Here is a 20,264-nt window from a genome sequence, read left to right on the forward strand (position 1 = left end):
TGTTTGTGGTCGACAAGTCGACCAGAGGGGGGACTGAAGTGGGAGAATGGAAGACCAGGCTCCCGTCCTTCACCTCTCGAGCTTGGCCTAGAGGGTCACGGCCCAGACACCCGCCGCGAGAAGAGTTCGTCCAGTTACCAGACGACCAGGTACCATGGTACAGGAACATACGGATGTGTCCACCTGCCTGCCCAGCAGCCCGCACTGACCGTGCCGACACCTGCGGCTCGGATCAGCTAGACTAAAAACCACACGTCGTTAGAGATGCCATGACGACCTAGACAACGGGAAGCACATCTGTATAAATATACACACTTAACATTCCCACACCAATCTACACGAAGAATATACTCAGTGCTCTGACGTAGGCGACAGGCATATTCACGGACGTGCATCTTTATTATTTTTACATAGGCTTTCAGAGTACAGAAACGCAAGACGCATCATGAACTCATCTATAAACGCTTGCTCATGCTTCCCTTGAAACCCGTTACCACCGTGAGAGGTATAATGGAAACACGATATTGGTCATGGAAATATATGCCACTATAATCTAAAGCACCCATGCACGAAATGGATCACTTATGCACCAGGCCCAAGTAGGCCTCAAGCAAGAGTTCCGTGGACATTAACAAAGCAAAAGTCAGGTTGCTGATCCTGCAGAATGAGCCTGGTGGAGCACCCAGCCAAGGTCGCAATGTTGCAAACCCACATCCAAGAACAAATCATCAAAGGCACGATGTTGCAACCTTGCACTCCGCGTACCAACGTTAGAATCATATCTACAAATTAAACCAGACACACAGTGGAAAAACAATATTAATTGTGCAGAATTCTGCCTCAAACACGGTCCCGCCTCACGTGACCAAGCCGAACCTGACGAGATGCCAAAACCCAGGAGAGACAGGGCGTCTGGGTCCCGCACTACGAGACACAGGCCGGGACACTTGAAAGGCTCCATGGACACCTGCTACAGTGGGAACGGTCAGCTCCCACCTATAAATAAATCCTCACATTGTCTGCATGTACCCATATTGAAACATTGTTGCAAACACGGGTACACCGAGAGCTGGGAACAACGGTGGTCCCAGGCTGGGGAGCTCACGGATGCACCAATCAGAACATGGGGCTCTTATCTCACACGTCATTAACATTAGCCAATCCTCAGGGGTCTTCATGTAACAATTCTTATGTATCTAATTGAAGGGACAACCCAGATATACCACCTGACTACACCTTGACCACTAATATCATTCTCTATATGTGTACTATACTAACCCTACCACTCTAGCAACCAATTATGAGTGGCGGTAGGTTTTTGTTAACTTTTTGAAGTGACGCAAGTAGCGCGTCATATTACAGTAAAAAGGGCCTGCGAGCCCCACGATTGTGTGTGTGTCAGGGCGAACGCGTGCGCTCCTTGACCCATCCCTGCCGTTTGCATAATAAACAGCAGAAGTTGCCTTGCTCCTTGTGTGTGCCTCATACTCTGTCTCGATCCGAGATATACACGGGAGGAGTTGGGGCCTCCCTGCCCGGAGGTCCGCGGGCGGCCCGGCCGACCCCGGCAGAATTTCCCCCCGACAAAAGAGCTTAGTCTTTGTGTTCTCAGTCACAGTTTCCGTATGGGATGCTGATAGGTTGTGCTGAGTGAGATTTTTGTGGTGGTCTATGATTTTTGCTTGGAGGAGTTCAATTTTGTTTATGAGGGCGGACTGTATGGTGTTACACCAAGCTTGGTCCTTAACAATCTCTTGAGACTTAGTAGCCGGTGTGGATAGTTCCTTGAAGATGGCGAAAAGCTCTTTGGATTCAGAGATGGCACTGGAGATTCTTTCATTGTAGGACGCGGATTTGGCTGCTATGATACTTTTTTTGTATTGGGTGGCCAGTGATTTGTAGGAGGATAGCGAGTATGCGTTGGGCGTGCTTTGCCATAGGTTTAGGGCTTTGCGTTTATTGGTTCGTAATTCTTTTAGTTCTGCTGAGAACCAGGTATTTGAGTGTTTGGTATTTTTAGATTTTTTCTTTTGTAGTGGGGCGATGGTATCTGATGCGGCAGGGAGGTTAGAAGTGAGGGTGTCTAGGTAAGGTAGGATATTTTCTTTAGTGATGTTCTTGGCACTTCTGGCCAGGGCTGGAGGTGCTGGCTTGAGTTTTTTTCCGAGTTGTTAGGAATGGGGATGAGGAAGTGAATGAGAAAGTGGTCGGACCATGGGGTAGGTGTGATGGAGCTGATGTCGATACCACAGTTGTGGTCAACTATCCAGTCAAGAGTACGTCCTTTGTTATGGGGAGGATGGAGTACTTTATGTTCAAAGCTCAGTTCCTGGAGAACCTGTGCTAGTGTAGTGGAGGGTCTATCTTTCTGGTCGTGGAGTCCCAGGTTAAGGTCTCCTAAAAGGATAGTTTTGGTTGTAGTTTTAAGGTTTTCCCCTAGTAGATGTGAGAGGTTGTCCTGAAAGTCCAGTATTGGGCCTGGTGGGCGGTATACTAGATTGAGGGTGATGGTGGTATTGGGAGAAAGTGCGATCTTGGCAGATAGCGAGTCTACGTTCTCCCCTAATTTGGAGCAAAGTTGTCTTATTTCTAGGTGATCTTTGACTATGAGGGCTACCCCCCCCCTTGTGGATAGTGTTCTGTCCTCTCTAAGGATGGAGTATCCCAATGGGATGGCTAGGGAGATGGCCGGGCCGGCGGCATTGTATAGCCAGGTTTCAGTGATTGCGAGAATGTCAAGGTCGAGGTTGGTTAGAAGGTCATGAATTTCAGTAGCATGGGCAGGGAGGGATCTGGCATTAATTAATGCACATTGTAGATCTGGGCGTGGCAGTGGAGGTGGGGTGGTATTCTGCCCAGTGGCTGCCTTCTTGGTGGTGGCCCTTTTGTGGTATTCTGTAGTTGGTTTGTTTACAGTTTTATCTGGTTGGGTTTGCGGTGAGGATCTGGAGCGGAGGCCTAGTATTTGATTTCTAGAGTTAGTAGCTCTGGGGCGCGTCGAGGGTGTGCTCGGTTTGTGATCTGTGGGTTTAGTGAAGAAGGATGGAAGGAAGGGTGTGGGGGGATGAGTGCATACGGTGGGGGTGTGATGTTGGGCATGATGGGTGAGTGCAGGGCAGCGATCAGCTATCAATCAACTTTGGCTAGGTGTATGCAACACAATGGCTAGATATAGGCAACACAATGGCTAAGAGTGGGCAACACAGTGGCTAGATATAGGCAACACAATGGCTAAGAGTGGGCAACACAATGGCTAGATATAGGCAGCACAATGGCTAAGAGTGGCAGCACAGTGGTTAGATATAGGCAGCACAATGGCTAAGAGTGGCAGCACAGTGGTTAGGTAGAGGCAACACAATGGCTAGGAGTGGGCAACACAGTGGCTAGATATAGGCAACACAATGGCTAAGAGTGGGCAACACAGTGGCTAGATATAGGCAACACAATGGTTAGGTATAGGCAAGGCAATGGCTAAGAGTGGGCAACACAGTGGCTAGATATAGGCAACACAATGGCTAGGTATAGGCAACACAATGGCTAGGTATAGGCAACACAATGACTAAGAGTGGGCAACACAGTGGCTAGATATAGGCAACACAATGGCTAAGAGTGGGCAACACAGTGGCTAGATATAGGCAACACAATGGTTAGGTATAGGCAAGGCAATGACTAAGAGTGGGCAACACAGTGGCTAGATATAGGCAACACAGTGGCTAGGTATAGGCTGCCGGGCTACCCATACAGTTATTAATCATGCTCACTGTGAGAGTGATCAGCATGTGCATGGCATAGTGGTGTGCTTACAGTAGCACGTGCTATGTAGCGGGCAGTAGTCAGAATAGTTAAATGTTAGGGACAGGAATGCAGAGTCAGCGGTTGGGATCTCAACAGTGTTACCTTTGAGTTGGGTAGTTCAGGCAGGGGTCCTGGCATGCGGCATGACGGCTGGTGACAGGCTGAGGACAGGTCCTGGCCTTGTCTCCTCGGGCCTTGCTGAACGTGGGCCGGCTTCCACCTGCCGGCTCACGGGATAGGCTGCAGATAAAGGCCTGGCGGCCAATCGGTGTGGTCGGGGGGAGCCTGGGGCTACTGGGATCACAAAGGCTGTCCGTTGCGGTGGGCGGCCATCTTTGAAGGCTTTTTCCTCGTGTTGGGCAATGGTGTCCTCTGCAAAAGCACTGTGGGTGCACACCAGTGCAGGGCAGTGGGCCTTGGGGCAGAAGGCAGGGTGCTATTAGGCACTATGGGGTGATTCCAGGAGAAACGTAGATGGAAATCCGACACACGTGGAGGAGTGCGTTATTGCGTGGGGTAGCATCCGCAATCATCAGGACGCTTACCGTAGCGTCGGGATGGCATCAGGCTGCCTCACTGCTCCTGCAGTGGTCCAGGGAGCTCCTGCTCCATAGAGGCCTGATGCCGATATGGTCTGTCCCATAGCAAATAGGTGTCCAGCCAGCTTACATAACAATTACTAAATAGCCCTAGAGCTTTTCCCAGACATTTTGAGTTCTGGGCAACAGATGGGGGAAAGCAGGGCAATCACCACCAGATCTAGTCTTGTGGGGCGGGTGGTGCCTTGGCCTCTGCTCTCCCAGCAATGTATGTTCTGAATGGGGATCACTAGTCCTTGGGTCTGCCACTGAATGGGAGTGTATGGTTATATTGTGTTTCTCTCACCTCACACCTTGCCATGGTATTGAGACATTCCTGAAAGCTGGTGGCTCTATTTGCTCCCCAGGTTTTGGCAATAAATGATCTAGCCACTACGGAGGTCCTTCCCATGAGGCTTTTCTCACTCCTGGTGCCTGCCTCTACTAAAGCCAACAGCCATATTTCCGGAGATTGCAGTACATGGGTGCTCAGCATCTTGGAGACTGCCTCAACAATTGTGTTCCAAAGAGGCTGTACTTGGGGACATAACCATGCCACGTGATGAAAATCTGCCGGGGTCCAACCACATCTTTTGCAATTCGGGGACCTATCTGGATAGGGCTTATTCAAGTGGAGTGGGGAATAATACATTTGGTGTAGAAATGTAAAATGTTTCAGGCAGAAGCTGCTATTGATGGATATGGTTCTAGTTTGTGTACATATTATGTCCCACTGATCTTTGATCAGTGTTTTCTCCAGATTGTCCTCTCATTTGTCCCTGGAAGGATTCACCTGGGTGGTTTTATGTGACCGGACTATTTTATCTAAAGAGGAGAACAACTTTCCCATGGATGGAGGTGCAGTGACATATGTCATTATAGGGGAGATTGTGGGGGCGTTTGGAAAATCCGGCCACCTGGATCGTAGTACCTCGCGTAGTTGATAGTACAAGAGCATCATTATGGGGGTCCACTCTCCCTTTACTTTCAGTTCTTCACATGAGATGAATCTGCCACCTGGTGCCATATCTCCCTATGTGTTGATGTGTAAGTTTGCGAAGTGTTGTTGGAAAATGTACTCATGAGTGAATGGGACACCTCTAACATAATAAATAGCATAAAGGGAGAATACCATTGCCCCAAGCCGACCCACTTTGCCAAGCGATCCCATGCCTTGAGTGTGACCTCCAGGGATTGCACCTCCGACTTGACATGTTTCATGTCATTGGGCTGTAGTGACGCTTTTTCTAATAGAGTATGTGGTAGGTCGCCCATGGGGGTCCACCACCAGACAGCATAATGGCACTGTGCTATCAGGAAATATAGTGGGAGGTCAGGTGACTTATTATATCGATTGATTCTTGGGGCTTGAGTCAAGCCCAGAATCTCGCAGGTGGCTGCGTCCCGATGTCCACGGACCACGCAAAAGTCTGCAAATTTTTCGCCCAATCAGAGGCCAGTCCGCGGACAGCACAGCCAATCAGAGGCCAGTCCGCGGACCGAACAGGGAAGTGAGTCTGCGGAGCGGACATAGATATCACTAATTTTTTTGACTTACATTTTTGTCATAACAAAAAAAAAACTAGTGGACGGATTGCACCAAATTAACAAAAGCACGCTTTCAGGACCAAGCCGCCACTCCTGCCGCAAATTTGGTGAAAATCCGTCCAGCGGTTTGGGCTGTAAGCGTGAGCAAAGTTTTTTCCCATTATGTCTATGGGCAAAAAATAAATTTTGGGACCCCCCCTATAACTTTGCCCCCCCTGGACCAAACCTCACTTTGCAAATACATTCAGAGTGGTCCATATACTTTTTTTGCAATGTTTGGTGAGGATTCGTTCAGGGAGAGGGAAGTTATAAGCCACCCAAAAAGTGTTCTTACTATGGAAACAGCAACTTAACAAGTAATGAAGGGTTCATACTACTAACCCTGTAAAAAGCTGCTCAATAATCATATTCTCTTTTTTAACAACTCGAGCAAATCCCTTGCATTGCACCATTCATCACCTGCTCACATGAAGCAGCAAAGAATTGCAATGTGCTGCGCTTCAAAATGTTTCTATGTACAATCCTTGTGATGAAAGTAAAACAAAAAGCATATGTGCATATAGCAGCACTGTGTCACTGTATCATAAAATAGAGGTTCAGGAGATAAAATAGATAGACCCTTTTTAAGTGGCACTTAGTGTCTGCCACTTTAATATGTTGGCAGCACATGCATATATCCCAACATCTCCCATTCCAATCTATAGGTGCCTATTAAATCTTTATTTTTTCCTTTGCATCTATCACTTCGAATTCCACTTCTTCCATTATATAACTCAAACTACAAGTCCCAGAATGCAAAATAAAAAAAACACCCAATATTCGCCAGTGTGTCCACACTAGGCAGCTTGAGTCACACTCCCAATCTGGGTATTTCACTGTAGCAGCCCTCTGTCACAAACAACAGCACCAGAGTCTATAGGATAAGGTTAACATTTCCTCTTTATTGAAGTTACAAATGTAAACATTTTCTGTTTAGCTCCAAACAATAGTCAAAGGAGGCAGCAGCAAAACATGATGTGTTGCGCAACACCTAGTTGCTTGGTCACATGATTTCGCCCTTGTATGTCCACCCATTTAGCAGGCGCATATGATTCCACAATAGTAAAAAGAGTATAGGGTTTTTGTTGTAACCAATGCGAACATTGTCCCATGTTTAATTCTATTACTGCCGTGCTTTGTGAAGACAGTCATTATGCTGGTAAAAAACCTGCGCCAAGATATCACTCTTTGGATTTCGTCAACCGTGTGTGTTCCAAATTGTAATATATAGTGCACTAGCCATACCTTATGATAAGCAACCAACAAGAACTCATGCGCAAAAGTGCATAATGCCCCTATTATTATGGCCGCATTTTGCTGGGCTAACGATCCCATTACGATATTCAATCATTCCTGTATGATCTGAAAAACCTTTAGTAACGTCTAGTGCTCCATAATATCTTTTGATTCTGAAGCATTAAGTTAAACATGTTAAAGTGAGGTCACTAAATCTTGTCACAGCAAAGTTGTCATAAATGCAGTGCATCTATTTATTCTAAAGTGCAAAGTGTCTATAAATGAATTGAGCAACAGTGTCGTCTGGTTTACTCTTTGATGCTATGAATAAGTGCATCGTGCTCAGTGATATTTGATCCAATATTCCTACCAACAGCAATGTGTAATACGTACCCAGAATTGACATGTTACTCTCAAGTGCTCAATGCATAAAAAGTGTATCCCTGCTCTAAAGTGCATTCTGTCTGATATAGTTTAAATATCATTAAGATCACTCCAAAATCCGATGCATAATAGCATACCAGTATTCTAAAGTGCTAAGTGCATATTTAGGCTTTAAAGTGCATCGTACCCACAAGCATTACATAGAATGATACAACAAAGTAAAAAATGCTGACCTGAAGGGTCATGTTGTAGGGTCATACATGCCCAGCGTTCATCTGCAAATTTACTCTAGAACAAAATACGACTGAACTTCAAGATTCGAAACTGTGACATGTACATCAGATAAACATATAAAATGCTGTGCTTTTCAAAATATTTTTTTTAAGCATTTTTAAGAAAGTTAAAAAAAATGCATATCTGCATTCACAGCACTACTGTGTCACTTTTTCATTAAAGAAACTAAAATCAGATAAAATAGATTTGGACATCATTTGTAATTGGTACTCAGTGTATGCCAGTTTAATATAATGACAGTACATGTATACTTCCTAACATAAGCCATTCCAATATTTAGCTGCTTATGCAGTCCTACTTTTTTCTTTACATTCTGTGACTTGTCCAACTTTCACAATGGTAAAAGTGGAACTACGAGTCCATAATGCAAACAAAAAATCTAGGACTACATAAACACCTACACATTAGAATGCATCATGTTGGCAAGCATACATATACTCCTAACATATTAAACTTCTGCACACTAATTGCCATTTAAAAGTGTACTACAAATCTTTTCCATCACTTTTCTTCTGTTACAGAACAAATATGTGTCTGTTGCCGCAGAACGTTTTACAAAAAGAGCACAAAAATAGTAGCTCTAGCCTACAAGATAGAAGATAATGAAGAATCCCAATGGTTCCAACTAGCTTTATATCTAACAGCAGAAGCTAAATACAAAATAAGTAACCCCTCAAGAGTGTGCACGTACTGCAACACAAACCTTGACAATAATCAAATGCTGTCAGGTGCTATCACTAATAACTGAGACATATTCCCACTACTGAATCTTCTCCAACAGCTTAATATTAACAAGGGCATTATAATGCAAACAGTGCAAACATTTCAAGCTATAACACACCTTCAACCAAAATCAGACAAATTACCTCAATCAGAGTTACTAAAGGGGCAAAGTAGTATATTTACGTGGCAAAGTAGTATATTTACCATTGGATCTAAAAGAAAAGGTAAACACTCTAGGAGTACAACGGCCAATAGATCAATCTTTGATTGTACTAGTTAATGGTGTACCAACAAAAGACAGACATTGTTGGCAACAACTAGTCGATTTAAACAAAGTTAGACAAGTCCTACAATATCAAAATGAAAGCCATCAATACTACAAAGTTATAAACATAGAGCAAAACGTAAGAGAAACCACCCACATTATTCAAGAGTCACCAGAAACAGACCAATTTGAATGTGTAGGTCCTGTTACAGCAGTCAACATTTTAGACCAGTATACAATTCACCCACTACACTCCCAAGACACAATTGAAGATGAATTAGAAACATATCAACTGCATCAGGCCAAAGGATCCCCAATGAGCATATGGGAAAAAAGTGTAGAAGCAAGCTCTTTTCCTCTACTCTTTCCAACAGGAAAGGGAGGAAGATATGATGAAAGGTCCACGCAAATTAATGCAGCAGAATACCACTCTTTAGGAATGTCTTAGGAAGAACCCAGATTCAGAAAAAAAGTTGAATACCTTTTCCACCTCCTCTTCGAAAGTGAAATAGCAACTCTATGTTAAGGAGCAGCGCACAGATTTAAAACAGGCTCTAACTTTCTAAACATATTGGGGGTAATTCATAGAATTCAGCGCACAAGTGGTGCACCCGGCTGGCGCACAGTGTGAGCGTGCGAATCCCTGCGCCAGCCGCGTGAACCAAAACCCATTTCCGCGCACAGCGTATTCACGGATTCCAGCTACCAAAACCATCCGTGGCGCACAGTGGCGCAGCGACCCTGCAGCAGCGCCAGTTACGCCCCCAAGAACGCCAAGAACGCCTCTCGCGCAGGGAAAAGCCATCAAATCCCCAATCCAGCGCAAAGGGCTGCGCTAACCCTGTACCAGCACGGCAAGTGGGCTACGTGTATCACTGGGGTGCGCGGGAAGTACCTCACGTCATTTCAGCTGGGTACGTGCATTTCAGGGGTGCGCTGGAAGTTCCACACGCAATTTCAGCAGGGTACGTGTATTTCAGGGTGCGTGGGAAGTTTCACACGCGATATCAGCAGGGTACGTGTATTCCAGGGGTGCGCGGGAAGTTTCACACGCGATTCCATCAGGGTACGTGTATTCCAGGGGTGCGCGGGAAGTTTCACACGCGATTCCATCAGGGTACATATATTTCAGGGGTGTGCGGGAAGTTCCACACGGAATTTCAGCAGGGTACGTGTATTTCAGGGGTGCACGGGAAGTTCCACACGCGAATATCCAGGCTACGTGTATTTTGGGGTGCGCGGGAAGTTTCACACGCGATATCAGCAGGGTACGTGTATTCCAGGGGTGCGTGAGAAGTTCCACACGCGAATGTCCTGGCTACGTGTATTTCGGGGTGCGCGGGAAGTTCCACACGCGAATCTTCTGGCTACGTGTATTTCGTGGTGCGCGGGAAGTTACACACGCGAATCTCCTGGCTATGTGTATCTTGGGGTGCGTGGGAAGTTTCACACGCGAAGTCAGCAGGGTACATGTATATCAGGGGTGTGCGGGAAGTTACACACACGAATCTCCTGGCTACGTGTATCTTGGGGTGCGTGGGAAGTTTCACACGCAAAGTCAGCAGGGTACGTGCATATCAGGGGTGCGTGGAAAGTATCACACGCGATTCCATCAGGGTACGTGTATTACAGGGGTGCGCGGGGAGCACCACACGTGAATTGCACATGTGGGTCCTCCAAGGTGTTCCCTCTACACCCTCCACGGCCCCTGCAGGTGGCTCACACCACAGGGGCCTACCCTGCACATGTCCTGCAGGCACCCCAACCACCATGGCCATGCCCCCCAGCCAACCCACATGTCAACTTGCACTACTGCCCACCAACGCATGTCCCCATGCACCCCCAGCAGTGCAGAGGCAGCCTCCACCAGGCCCCCACCCATGTCTCCCACCACCCCCACCCCCCAGCACTGCAGGGAAACCCTCCACCAGGCCCCCACCCATGTCTCCCTCCACCCCCACCCCCCCAGCAGTGCAGGGGCACCCTCCACCAGGCCCCCACCCATGTATCCCACCACCCCCACCCCCCAGCAGTGCAGGGGCAGCCTCCACCAGGCCCCCACCCATGTCTCCCACCACCCCCACCCTCCAGCACTGTGGGGCACCTGCCAGCAGGCCCCCACCCATGTCCAACTCATGTCCCCACCACCCCACCCCCCAGCAGTGTAGGGGCACCCTCCACCAGGCCCCCACCCATGTCTCCCTCCACCCCCACCCCCCAGCAGTGCAGGGGCACCCTCCACCAGGCCCCCACCCATCCACCCATGTCCCCCACCACCCCCACCCCCAGCAGTGCAGGGGCAGCCTCCACCAGGCCCCCACCCATGTCTCCCACCACCCCCACCCCCCAGCACTGTGGGGCACCTGCCAGCAGGCCCCCACCCATGTCCAACTCATGTTCCCCACCCCCCCCACCCCCCAGCAGTGCAGGGGCAGCCACCACCAGGCCCCCACCCATGTCTCCCAGCACCCCCACCCCCCAGCCACCAGGGGCAGCCTCCACCAGGCCCCCACCCATGTCTCCCACCACCCCACCCCCCAGCAGTGCAGGGGCAGCCTCCACCAGGCCCCCACCCATGTCTCCCACCATCCCCACCCCCCAGCACTGTGGGGCACCTGCCAGCAGGCCCCCACCCATGTCCAACTCATGTTCCCCACCACCCCCACCCCCCAGCACTGTGGGGCACCTGCCAGCAGGCCCCACCCATGTCTCCTACCACCCCCACCCCCCAGCCACCAGGGGCAGCCTTCACCAGGCCCCCACCCATGTCTCCCAGCACCCACACACCCCCAGTCACCAGGGGCAGCCTCCACCAGGCCCCCACCCATGTCTCCCAGCACCCCCACCCCCCAGCCACCAGGGGCAGCATCCACCAGGCCCCCACCCATGTCGACCACCACCCCCACCCCCAGCAGTGCAGGTGCAGCCTCCACCAGGCCCCCACCCATGTCTCCCACCACCCCCACCCCCCAGTCACCAGGGGCAGCCTCCACCAGGCCCCCACCCATGTCTCCCAGCACCCCCAACCCCCACTCCCCAGGGGCAGCCTCCACCAGGCCCCCACCCATGTCTCCCACCCCCCGACCCCCAACTCCCCAGGGGCAGCCTCCACCAGGCCCCCACCCATGTCTCCCACCCCCCCACCCCCCAGCAGTGCAGGGGCAGCCTCCACCAGGCCCCCACCCATGTCTCCCACCACCCCCACCCCCCAGCAGTGCAGGGGCAGCCTCCACCAGGCCCCCTCCCATGTCTCCCACCACCCCCACCCCCCAGCAGTGCAGGGGAAGCCTCCACCAGGCCCCCACCCATGTCTCCCACCACCCCCAACCCCCAGCACTGTGGGGCACCTGCCAGCAGGCCCCCACCCATGTCCAACCCATGTTCCCCACCACCCCCACCCCCCAGCACTGTGGGGCACCTGCCAGCAGGCCACCACCCATGTCCAACACATGTAACCCACCACCCCCACCCCCCAGCACTGTGGGGCACCTGCCAGCAGGCCCCACCCATGTCTCCCACCACCCCCACCCCCCAGCCACCAGGGGCAGCCTCCACCAGGCCCCCACCCATGTCTCGCAGCACCCCCACCCCCCATTCACCAGGGGCAGCCTCCACCAGGCCCCCACCCATGTCTCCCAGCACCCCCACCCCCCAGCCACCAGGGGCAGCATCCACCAGGCCCCCACCCATGTCGACCACCACCCCCACCCCCCAGCAGTGCAGGGGCAGCCTCCACCAGGCCCCCACCCATGTCTCCCACCACCCCCACCCCCCCAGTCACCAGGGGCAGCCTCCACCAGGCCCCCACCCATGTCTCCCAGCACCCCCACCCCCCACTCCCCAGGGGCAGCCTCCACCAGGCCCCCACCCATGTCTCCCACTGCCCCCCCCACTCCCCAGGGGCAGCCTCCACCAGGCCCCCACCCATGTCTCCCACCCCCGCCACCCCCCAGCAGTGCAGGGGCAGCCTCCACCAGGCCCCCACCCATGTCTCCCATCACCCCCACCCCCCAGCAGTGCAGGGGCAGCCTCCACCAGGCCCCCAACTCATGTCTCCCACTACCCCCACCCCCCAGCACTGTGGGGCACCTGCCAGCAGGCCCCCACCCATGTCAAACTCATGTTCCCCACCACCCCCACCCCCCAGCACTGTGGGGCACCTGCCAGCAGGCCTCCACCCATGTCCAACTCATGTTCCCCACCACCCCCAGCAGTGCAGGGGCACCCACCACCAGGCCCCCACCCATGTCTCCCACCACCCTCACCCCCCAGCAGTGCAGGGGCAGCCTCCACCAGGCCCCACCCATGTCTCCCACCACCCCCACCCCCCAGCACTGTGGGGCACCTGCCAGCAGGCCCCCACCCATATCCAACTCATGTTCCTCACCACCCCCACCCCCCAGCACTGTGGGGCACCTGCCAGCAGGCCCCCACCCATGTCCAACTCATGTTCCCCACCACCCCCACCCCCGAGCCACCAGGGGCAGCCTCCACCAGGCCCCCACCAATGTCTCCCACCACCCCCACCCCCAAGCACTGTGGGGCACCTGCCAGCAGGCCCCCACCCATGTCCAACTCATGTTCCCCACCACACCCACCCCCCAACACTGTGGGGCACCTGCCAGCAAGCCCCCACCCATCTCCAACTCATGTTACCCACCACCCTCACCCCCCAGCACTGTGGGGCACCTGCCAGCAGGCCCCACCCATGTCTTCCACCACCCCCACCCCCCAGCCACCAGGGGCAGCCTCCACCAGGCCCCCACCCATGTCTCCCAGCACCCACACACCCCCAGTCACCAGGGGCAGCCTCCACCAGGCCCCCACCCATGTTTCCCAGCACCCCCACCCCCCAGCCACCAGGGGCAGCATCCACCAGGCCCCCACCCATGTCGACCACCACCCCCACCCCCCAGCAGTGCAGGGGCAGCCTCCACCAGGCCCCCACCCATGTCTCCCACCACCCCCACCCCCCCAGTCACCAGGGGCAGCCTCCACCAGGCCCCCACCCATGTCTCCCAGCACCCCCACCCCCCACTCCCCAGGGGCAGCCTCCACCAGGCCCCCACCCATGTCTCCCCCCCACCCCCCACTCCCCACTCCCCAGGGACAGCCTCCACCAGGCCCCCACCCATGTCTCCTACCCCCCCACCCCCCAGCAGTGCAGGGGCAGCCTCCACCAGGCCCCCACCCAAGTCTCCCACCACCCCCACCCCCCAGCAGTGCAGGGGCAGCCTCCACCAGGCCCCCACCCATGTCTCCCACCACCCCCACCCCCCAGCAGTGCAGGGGCAGCCTCCACCAGGCCCCCACCCATGTCTCCCAGCATCCCCACCCCCCATCACTGTGGGGCACCTGCCAGCAGCCCCCCACCCATGTCCAACTCATGTCTCCCACCACCCCACCCCCCAGCACTGTGGGGCACCTGCCAGCAGGCCCCCACCCATGTCCAACGCATGTTCCCCACCACCCCCACCCCCCAGCACTGTGGGGCACCTGCCAGCAGTCCCCCACCCATGTCCAACTCATGTTCCCCACCACCCCCACTCCCCAGCAGTGCAGGGTCAGCCACCACCAGGCCCCCACCCATGTCTCCCAGCACCCCCACCCCCCAGCACTGTGGGGCACCTGCCAGCAGGCCCCCACCCATGTCCAACTCATGTATCCCACCACCCCACCCCCCAGCACTGTGGGGCACCTGCCAGCAGGCCCCCACCCATGTCCAACTCATGTTCCCCACCACCCCCACCCCCCAGCACTGTGGGGCACCTGCCAGCAGACCCCCACCCATGTCCAACTCATGTTCCCCACCACCCCCACCCCCCAGCAGTGCAGGGGCACCCACCACCAGGCCCCCACCCATGTCTCCCACCACCCCCACCCCCCAGCAGTGCAGGGGCAGCCTCCACCAGGCCCCCACCCATGTCTCCCACCACCCCCACCCCCCAGCACTGTGGGGCACCTGCCAGCAAGCCCCCACCCATCTCCAACTCATGTTACCCACCACCCTCACCCCCCAGCACTGTGGGGCACCTGCCAGCAGGCCCCACCCATGTCTTCCACCACCCCCACCCCCCAGCCACCAGGGGCAGCCTCCACCAGGCCCCCACCCATGTCTCCCAGCACCCACACACCCCCAGTCACCAGGGGCAGCCTCCACCAGGCCCCCACCCATGTTTCCCAGCACCCCCACCCCCCAGCCACCAGGGGCAGCATCCACCAGGCCCCCACCCATGTCGACCACCACCCCCACCCCCCAGCAGTGCAGGGGCAGCCTCCACCAGGCCCCCACCCATGTCTCCCACCACCCCCACCCCCCCCAGTCACCAGGGGCAGCCTCCACCAGGCCCCCACCCATGTCTCCCAGCACCCCCACCCCCCACTCCCCAGGGGCAGCCTCCACCAGGCCCCCACCCATGTCTCCCCCCCACCCCCCACTCCCCACTCCCCAGGGACAGCCTCCACCAGGCCCCCACCCATGTCTCCTACCCCCCCACCCCCCAGCAGTGCAGGGGCAGCCTCCACCAGGCCCCCACCCATGTCTCCCACCACCCCCACCCCCCAGCAGTGCAGGGGCAGCCTCCACCAGGCCCCCACCCATGTCTCCCACCACCCCCACCCCCCAGCAGTGCAGGGGCAGCCTCCACCAGGCCCCCACCCATGTCTCCCAGCATCCCCACCCCCCATCACTGTGGGGCACCTGCCAGCAGCACCCCACCCATGTCCAACTCATGTCTCCCACCACCCCACCCCCAGCACTGTGGGGCACCTGCCAGCAGGCCCCCACCCATGTCCAACTCATGTTCCCCACCACCCCCACCCCCCAGCACTGTGGGGCACCTGCCAGCAGTCCCCCACCCATGTCCAACTCATGTTCCCCACCACCCCCACTCCCCAGCAGTGCAGGGTCAGCCACCACCAGGCCCCCACCCATGTCTCCCAGCACCCCCACCCCCCAGCACTGTGGGGCACCTGCCAGCAGGCCCCCACCCATGTCCAACTCATGTCTCCCACCACCCCCACCTCCCAGCACTGTGGGGCATCTGCCAGCAGGCCCCCACCCATGTCCAACTCATGTTCCCCACCACCCCCACCCCCCAGCACTGTGGGGCACCTGCCAGCAGACCCCCACCCATGTCCAACTCATGTTCCCCACCACCCCCACCCCCCAGCAGTGCAGGGGCACCCACCACCAGGCCCCCACCCATGTCTCCCACCACCCCCACCCCCCAGCAGTGCAGGGGCAGCCTCCACCAGGCCCCCACCCATGTCTCCCACCACCCCCACCCCCCAGCACTGTGGGACACCTGCCAGCAGGCCCCCACCCATGTCCAACTCATGTTCCCCACCACCCCCACCCCCCAGCACTGTGGGGCACCTGCCAGCAGGCCCCCAGCCATGTCCAACTCATGTTCCCCACCACCCCCACCCCCCAGCACTCTGGGGCACCTGCCAGCAGGCCCCCACCCATGTGCAACTCATGTTCCCCAGCCAACATGTCATCACAATCTAGATCCCTGGTCCCTATGGTCAGCCTCCAAATGCAAAACACCCACCCAAGTATTGCATCCACCCACTCATAATTTGCAATTACATCACAGAACACCAATTGCAAGTTCCGAAACAAAAACAATGGGTGTCAGTGAATCTCAAAACGCATATCATGAAATGCATGAAACCAATGAGATACCACACATTGAAGATCACCAAAAAATATATGTATTAAAGGAAACATAAATAGAATAAAAAATGAAGAAACAGAAATGTGAATGTACAAAAATGAAAAGAAGCATGTCCGTTAAAAAAAGCAAAACCAAAAATAAAATTCCAAAGTAATGTTGTCCAAAGTCAATGTCCACAAAACAAAATTCAATGGGAAATAAAAAAAAGCCATTGCTCCATGGTTAAAAAGTGAAAAAAAATACAATCCAACTGTGAACTATGTACATGGGAACAAGCCAGGGTCCATTATCCCAACAAAATAAAGGAAACCTATTTAACTACACTAACTAATAAAATAAACTATATACAAAAATGTGGCCAATGTCCGAAAGGTCCAAATAAAACAAAAACAAAAATGAAACCTAACACTACCTACATAACTATGTACAAGGGCAGCGGACTACTTTCACGGCTCACTTGTGGATGTCCCGGGCCAGGGCATCATCGAACTCCTCCTCAATGTCCCGGAGGCGGTCCTCCTCCATGGCCCCGAGGGTCCGCAGGGCTGTCGACGTCTCCACCTCCAAACCCCTGCGGATTGCCTCGAGGCACTCGGCCCGCCTAGGGCCCTCCGCTTGGAGTTCTCCGCCCTGACCATTGTGAGCCGTGCCTCTTCAGCCCGCTGCCGCTCCGCATCTATGGCGTGGCCCAACCGCTGCCACACGGAAGACACTCTCTGTCCTGGGTCCTCCTGTCCTCCGGCCGATGACTGCCCCTCCGATGTTGAAGGCCCCGAGCCTTCATGGCTCCCACCACGTTGCTGCTGCTGCTGTGCTTCTGCCCGTGCACTGCCTCCTGCTGCCTGCACATCCTCCGCCGGCTGGGGTGCAGTCGTAGATGTGGCCACCCTTGCTGGACGTCCGACTCCAGACTGTGGCAGGGATGCCTCCTCCACCAGCCTGGCCGCACAGTCAGAGGCAGCTCCACAGGGCACCCAGGTGACTGATGGGTGGGAAGATGGCACAGAGAACGACTGGCGCGTAGGGGGTCCAGTTGAGGAGGGGGTCGTAGCAAGCCCCATCAGACGGAGGAATCCGGCCTGGGTGACCTGTCCCAGCAGGCTGACGTGGTCAACGAGCCATTCGAGATGACGTGCAGTCTCTTCATGAAAAGACTGCAGGTCACCTCGCATGGCCCGTTGACGCAACGGCACACCAGTCAGGACAGGCTCAACCCAGACCTGGATAGCCACGTCCGCAGGCAGAGGAAGGCCAGTTGACGTGAGCTCATCCCCTGCCTGAAAACGGGTCTGGACGTAGGCATTCCTGCTGGTGCAAGATGATGCAGGGACAGGATCAGGGACAGGATTGCACACAGACACCTCCGCGGCGGCCTGTGCTGCCTCCTGTCCCTGGTCCTGCACTGCACCACTAGCACCAATGGGATCCCCACCTCCAGACCCCATCTATGGTGCTTGCACGGCCTCCTCCTCCACCAAACCCCCCACCAACCTGGATGACTCCGTGCCATCTTCCCCTGTTGGGCCCTGTGGGGTCCCAGCTGCCCCTTCTGCTGCCGAGGAGTCCAACTCCAACCTCCGCCTCTTGGACCTCCCCCCGGCAGCTGCGGCCTGGGACGCGGCACCAGACTCCTCACTCCCCGACGAGATGACAACATGGGAGGGGAGCCGGCCTTGCGTCTCCGGCTGGCGGTGGGATCCCCGCCGCTGTGCTCCACAGCACCTTCTCCGCCCTCTTCATCAGTTGACGCTGCAGACAAGGAGAAACAAAGACAGGCATCAGGGCACTGTACAATGGACACATACACACATGACAGTTGTACATGAGTGGCATTGGCAAACCTCAGACATGTCATCACAATCCCCAACACACATGTCATTACAACTCGCACACATGAGCCATACCACATCCATATCGCAACTGCCACCACTATCCATACACATACAACAGCATGAGCAGCCAAAGGTGAGCCAGACATCACATGCAACACAGGAAGTGCACCACACATGTACACACACCACCACACTTGCATGCATGTTTACACCTCTGCCAAGTGTCGCAGTGTTCAGACGGGCATCCATGTCACATCTGCCAATCAGGCTTCCACATACCGCTGTCACATGCATCCATGTTGCATCACTGTTGCACCCTTGTCAAATACACACACATGCACATGTACACAGTGCTGATACATGCAGCCAAAAACAACATACATGCATGACATCACGGACATGTCTACTTACATACACATTCATCCAAACATGTGTGCCCACACAACTGCATTTGGCATGCAAGCCTACACACACAAGCACCATCCATGTCTCACACATTACAGCCCTTGCATGTGTCAGCCCCACGGCCCTGTACACCCCCACCCATACTCGACCCCATAAAAACAGATGTGCAACCTGCACACTACTGAATAATCACCACACGCACTGCTCACAATCAGGATGCATGTACACTCACCGCTCGACTCCAGACGGGTCTGCTTCTCAAGGACCTGGACGTGGAGCGCTGGGGATATGCGTTCCAGGACCCTCATCTGTTCTTCCGACAAGTGGCCCCGGCGCCCCTTGGCATCCGCTGCCTTCAAGAGGCGCCGGGCCTTGTTCAGGGTCCTGGACCTGAAGTCCTCCCAGCGCTTCTTGACATGTTGTAAGTTGCGGACTGCCACCCCCTCCGCGTTGATGGCAGTCACAATGTCAGTCCAGATCCGAGTCCGTCCTTCCTTGTCAGCGCAGGAACTTCCGAAGAGGGCATCATACTGCCCCAGGACTTGCTCCACCAGGACACCAACTTCGGTGGCACTGAAGCTGGTGCCCCTCTGCCTCTCTGGCCGGGGGTTGTCAGTGGTCCCAGATGGTGTTTGCCCCGACATGACAACCCCAGAGGCAGGAGTGGGTGGGCAACTGGGTCCTGGGGCTGGGCTGTGGAGCGATGGAATCCCACTCGGGAGTCTTTGGTTCCAGCAGGGGTGGTCACAGCAACAGCACCCCTGGCTGATGTGCAGGCAGCAAATGGCAGGGCACGTGGGCAGAAGGCAGTCAGGCAGCAGCAGATGGCAGGTGGGAGCGTGCTAGGGACTCTGGGGGGCAGTATTTCAGCCTTCTCGGCAGGAGCATGGTCTTCCATGTGTTTAAGCGTGGCCAGCTTGATACGGAGTGATTTGGCACGTGAAAAATCTGCACGTCAGCGTGTAATTCGAGGAAAGGCCCTTAGCGCGTAAGCGCGTCTGCACGCATACGCATTTTCATTGGACAGAAGGCCCCTCAAGCGCAAGCGCCTCTGTGACGTGACGCTTACAGACGTGCATGGGCATTTCAGCGCACGTGAAAAACTGCACGTCCGCGTGTAATACGAGGAAAGGGCCCATGCGCGTAAGCGTGCATGGAAAACTGCACGTCCGCGTGTCATACAAGGAAAGGGCCCATGCGCGTAAGTGCATGTGAAAAACTGCACGTCCGCGTGTAATACGAGGAAAGGGCCCATGCGCGTAAGCGTGCGTGGAAAACTGCACGTCCGCGTGTAATACAAGGAAAGCGCCCATGCGCGTAAGCGCGCGTGGAAAACTGCACATCCGCGTGTAATACGAGGAAAGGCCCTTAGCGCGTATGCATGGCAGCACGCATATGCGATTTCATTGGACAAAAGGCCCTTAGCGCGTGAGTGCGTCTGTGACGTGACGCGCGCAGGTGTTTCCCTCATTGCACGTGATGA

Source organism: Ambystoma mexicanum, chromosome 3p (assembly GCF_040938575.1).
Source record: "Ambystoma mexicanum isolate Mex_15411 chromosome 3p, UKY_AmexF1_1, whole genome shotgun sequence".
NCBI lineage: Eukaryota > Metazoa > Chordata > Amphibia > Caudata > Ambystomatidae > Ambystoma > Ambystoma mexicanum.